Source organism: Mustela putorius, unplaced genomic scaffold (assembly GCF_011764305.1).
Source record: "Mustela putorius furo isolate JIRA1106 unplaced genomic scaffold, ASM1176430v1.1 tig00000460_pilon_pilon_pilon, whole genome shotgun sequence".
In the NCBI taxonomy this organism is placed as follows: domain Eukaryota; kingdom Metazoa; phylum Chordata; class Mammalia; order Carnivora; family Mustelidae; genus Mustela; species Mustela putorius.
The window spans coordinates 2,140,818-2,146,817 of NW_025421389.1; positions in this window are offsets into that span (position 1 = coordinate 2,140,818).

The window sequence follows — 6,000 nt, forward strand, 5'->3', positions numbered from 1 at the left end:
TTCTACCTCCAAAACTGATATTACACTATATGCTAACTTGAATTTATGTGAAAAAGCAATAATAAAAAATATTAAAGGCAAATTTATTTTTTATCAGCACTTTCAATTTTTTATGCAGTTTAATAATCTATCATTGGGGCACCTGGGTGGCTCAGTGGGTTAAGCCGCTGCCTTCGGCTCAGGTAATGATCTCAGGGTCCTGGGATCGAGTCCCGCATCGGGCTCTCTGCTCAGCAGAGAGCCTGCTTCCTCCTCTCTCTCTCTCTGCCCGCCTCTCTGCCTACTTGTGATCTCTGTCTGTCAAATAAATAAATAAAATATTAAAAACAAATAATAATCTATCATTAATCCTTTAATGCATAACTAGATAGAATAGAATCTCTTCTGTGAAACTCACCCTGAAAGATATAAATGCATGTCTAAAATTGTCTTCTTTCCACACATATGCTTGATTAAGTGTTTAGTTAGTTGATTTTATGCTTTTATGCTAAAATCATTGCCCTGAGAATTTTGAGGCTTTTTCCCAATGTCCTCTCTTCCTTCTAGATTCCTATTTTATATATGGTTCCATTAGGATACTGATATTTTTATTTATTTTTCCCCCTACTTTTCTCTGTCTTTGGATGGGTTCTATTCCTGTGTTTCTAAATCATTTTTTTTCTGTAGTACACTGTTTGCTATAAAACAATCCAGTAGAATTTTCATTTCATGTATTTATTTGTTATCTGGAAATTCTATTTGTTTCTTTAGCTAAATATATTAATTATCTCACCCTGATCTTCATACATTTTTTAAATCTTTGAATATATGTTTTAGAACTATTTGAAATATTTGTCTTCTAGTTCTATTGTCTTATTCATATTAACATTATGTTGTAGATTATCCAAATAATGTTATCTTCCCTTCAAGTACTAAATTTGAAAGGGACATTTAAGGTTAGGTTTTTCATGATGCTACCTATCTCAGTTATGGAGTAAAGAGAAGGTGCAAACTACTAAACTACTGGGCTATCCATTGAATGTCCCAAGTGTTAAATGTGGGTTCTCTGATTTGATGGGCTACAACTTGAACATCTCCTATTCTTGAGTGTATTCTGATAATTGTTAATGTTGTTTTTTGTTCAGCCTTATTGAATTTCACAATTTACAGTTTTTTACTGATTTTTACTCAGTGAAGGAAGCAAGAGAAAATGTGTGCCAATTGTTACTATGTTGTGTCTGTATTATTCCATCCACTAAATCACTACATATCACAAATTCAGTTGACTACCTATCCCTCCCAATTCCAACATCTTCCTCCTTATATTGGCTATTTTCCATAATAATAATAGATTTTGCCATTTTCCAAATCACATTATTTGCCTTTTAAGACTGTGAGATATTTCCCCATAAGTATGACTTTATATTAAATTTTTATTGAATTTATTAATTTTTTTGACCCCTAGATTTTGAATTTTACAAAGTCTTTCTTTTTCCCAAAATAACTAAAATTGTCACATTGTTTTAATATCTTTATTTTCTTTCTTTGTTTATATTTATGTCGTAGATCTTTTTGCAACCTTTCCTAATGTTCTTTGTTAGATATGAACCCAATTTATTTTCCCAAGACTACTAATTGCCTGTTCCAACACCATTTATTAAATATTTTGTTAACCACCCCTAAATATGAGAACCTCCTTTTCAAACACTTAGATAAAGTTCCTAGTTAAGGGGCTTTTGGGTGGCTCAGTGGGTTAAAGCCTCTGCCTTCAGTTCAGGTCATGGTCCCAGGGTCCTGGGATCGAGCCTCACATCAGTCTTTCTGCTCTGCAGGAAGCCTGCTTCCTTCTCTGTCTCTGCCTGCCTCTCTGCCTACTTGTGATCTCTGTCAAATAAATAAATAAATAAAATATTTTAAAAAATTTAAAAAATAAGTTCCCAGTTAAATGGTAACTTATTCTATATAATTCACTCTATATATTTATCCAAAACATGTGTACTATATAGAAATTTCTCAATAATTATTTACTAAACAAATAAAAGCTTTTATATTTATTTATATAAAGGAGAATGTAATTTGTATTGATCTAAGTATAGTTCATTAATTGTAAGATATTATAACATAGCATAACCAGTAATATTTTATTACTTAGCCTTCATTATGTACTTACATTTTTCTACATGCATTTTATCACTTCTGTGAAAACACAAAAAAGGAAATATAAGCAAAATAAATTGTTTAAAGGAGGAGCCAGCAAACACTTTTTGTAAAAAGACAGGTAACAAAAATTTCAGACTTTCCCATTGGGTCTGGGTACAACTTCTCTAAGCTGTCACTGTAGCAAAAAGCAATCACATAAAAAATCCAAACTAACAGACATACCACATCTATTAAATTATTATTTTCAAAATCAAGTGATGACTTGAATTTAATTACCATCTAAATTCACCCACCTTCTTGGTTAAACATAATGCCACAATCTTTTTACATTCAGATTCCAAATCTTCACAATTATTTTGACTCAGGGTCATCAATACCTCTGTTTCCTATATGATATCATCCCTTGGTCCATCAAAATGGTCTTGAAACAGCATTGTTTCACAAAATATTCTGTATGGCCTAAAGCAACACTAGCAGTAAGAATATAATGCAAGCCATTTATGTAATTTTAAGTTTTTCTTTAAAGATTTTATTTATTTATTTGACAGAGATCACAAGTAGGCAGTGAGGCAGGCAGAGAGAGAGAGAGTGGGGGAAGCAGGCTTCCTGCTGAGCAGAGAGCCCAATGTGGGGCTTGATCCCAGAACCCTGAGATCATGAACTGAGCCAAGGGCAGAGGCTTAACCCACTGACCCACCCAGGCACCCATAATTTTAAGTTTTTTAATAATCCCATTTAAAAATGTAGAACAGCTTATATTAATTTTAATAATATTGTATTTTAATTCAGTGTATCTAAAATTTATTTCATTCCATTATGTAATAAATATGAACATTATTAATACTGTATCTTTTATTTTTACAGACACATTTTTTGAAATTTGATGAATATTTTACATTTACCTCATATCTTCATTTATACCAGCTGCATTTCAATTCAAACACTCATTATCCACATGCTGATAGTGGTTACACTCTCCTACAGCATGAGTCTGAAGGACATTTCTTCAAGTCTCTCATTCAAATTCTGCAAATTTTTAATGCTTTATTTTCTCCCAAAGTGTCCAATGGGAGGTTTGACAGAAACAAGCAGGAACTTCTATTTATTACTCAAATGGTTCTTAAATGCTTCAATGACTGAATTCTTGAGGAGTGCAATTATCTGGTCATGCCATGAGAAATAAAATAATGATACAATGGCCATCAAGATAACAGCTCTTTTAAAATGTCATTTGTTACAGAGATCTGAAATGTAAAAGATTCTACTTCCTAAATTGATAAAATACTGTAGATAATTCCCAAAGAAATAGAAGACTGTACTAAGAAATTTTAGAGTTTGGATTTTAATCTCTCTCCTTTCTTTTCTCTTAATATGTGAAATGTATGCATATATAGTACACATGCATGTATAAATGTGTGTATTGCATATGTGTGCATTCATGCATGCATGAGTAAGAGAAAGAGAGAGAAAGAAAAAAATATATATATAATTGTTTTCTTTTTGGTATAGGTTAACCAATAGGAAAGATTTAGGGAAAATCCTGATTTGCTCAAAAGACACAAAGGCAACATTATTGTCTCCTCTTAATCAACACATTATCATCAGTCATCTCTCTCTCCTGGATCTCATTTTTCTAACTTAAAGGTACTGTATACTGTATTTTTCACTGTAAGTGTCATTCATTAACACATTAAGGCTCTTTGATAAGTTAACTGCATGAAACACAACTGCATTCATAGAAGGCCCTCACAAAAAATAAAATTAAATGCTTTAATTCAGTATTAATGTAGTTCCTGGAAAGACAGGATGTGATATCAGCCAGAGGTAAATAGAAGTCTTGCCAAACAAGAACCGTGAGCATGTTTTAATCAAATTGAGAGTTTATTCTCCAACTGAGATTCGTATGTTCAAAAGCTGATATACTGGAACCTGCTTCAACAGAGCAGACATAAATGAGCATTGAGATTTGGGCTGTTGAGTTTTTATTTGTTGCTGATTTTATTATAAGGGATAAGGGGGGGTGGATGTTAATAAAATATTTTTCTTGGTTCTTTTCATTTAAGCAGAACAATGGGCTTTTTAAACAGTTTTGGGTTTTTTTCCTGCCTTACATTTGGACTTTTTTCCTTGACATCTGAGACTTTTATTTTTACTGGTGATGTGGGGAAATTCATGCAACAGACAGTTAAAATTAAACAACAAATCACTTGAAATATGTAGCCATTTTAGGACTTGTATTCCAGTACACTTTGGTCACTTATATACAAATATGATTAATCAAATATTCCACTTATCTTTGGGTGAACCAATTCCTTTGCCTTTGGTTAGAAGTCTTTATAATGGGGGAAAGGGAAAATGTCTCTTGTGAAAATTATTTTAAAACTATGAGTAAAATTGTTTGAAGAAAAATCTTGGGTACTTTCTGCTCCCTGTGAAGGGTTTGTACAAAGTTCAAATTTCCAGTGAAGTTATAGCTTCCACCATGCTGGTAGGGGAGAATGAATGTCACCTTTGGCCGCAATGTTTCTAAGTATTTGGAAGTTGACATTTTGAGACAACTCCTATCGATAGATGCCATCCATATTCAGAGTTTCTGGTACCAGAGTTTGAATTTACTCCTCCTGACAGTTTGTTTCTATACTTACCTTATGACACAGAAGATCAATGAGAGAATGGGAAAATAGTCTTCCCCTTGAACACAAATCCACTCACTCAACTTATTCAGCAAATAGACCAGGCCCTGATATGTCAATAGAATAATGTGAGAATGAGGGATTTATTTCTATTTCTTCATATCTTATCATATCTCATATCTCGCTGACCTATTAGTTGTAGTATTATCTTTTCCACATTAAAATTCTGTCTAACTTAAATTGTGTAATCCTGTGGAATTATTCTTGAGTTCCAGTGGAGCACAATTGGTGACAACTATTTTTAAGAGAGTTATGTTGCAGCACGAGTGGTTCCATTAAAGATATGCATGGTATCTTTCCATAGAAAAATATATTTGAAGATAATAAGAACATTAAAAATCTGAAACATGAGAGCATTAAGGATATTGATATTTTTGTTTAGCATTTCTGATTCTTCAGGTACCTTTTTAAAAAATAGAAAAAAAAGTGTACCATATGTTATATGGGCCTATGAATCAATTAAATTGTTTGCTGCTTTAATTTGAGCCTAATGTTATTCTGTTTATATAAATGGAAAATTGTGGATTATAAAATTATGTTAACCATCTGGAATATTTTGTACTTAATCTTTATGACATCTGTCTGTTTCCTACACTTGTATAGAAAAATATGGAAGAGGGGAGTCATTTATTAAAGCCCTTTAGGCTATGTTTAGTTTATTTATCGCAGAGATCATAAGATAAACATAAAGTGTATATAAGTATATATATTCATAATACCTGGTGCTTTTCAAGGTTAACTAAATGTAGTAAAAATATACTGGGAGTTTTCTTGGAAACATAGTATAATTTTTTATCTAATCTTTACTTTTATCTTCTAATGAAATAGCAGTCATGGTAACATTTTAATCTTTAGGGAATTAATAACAACAAAAATGAATTTTATCTTCTCATTCAGATATTTTGTAATCAGGCACCACCACCTCTGCCAACAATAACAATGAATAGTTGAATTCTTGCATTTCCAATCAACATTGAATAACTGATTTAAACTCTGCAATTGCATGAGAGAGTATTGCTGGCACTCAGCGGATCACAAAAGGTCTCACCAAGGTGGGAAACAACATTTTTGCCAGTAGCTTAGAGAAGATTTGTAAGTCTAATTACCCTTGTCTTTACATTTCTTGATCAAACACAGATTCCAAATCAAGACTTGCCATTAATTTCAA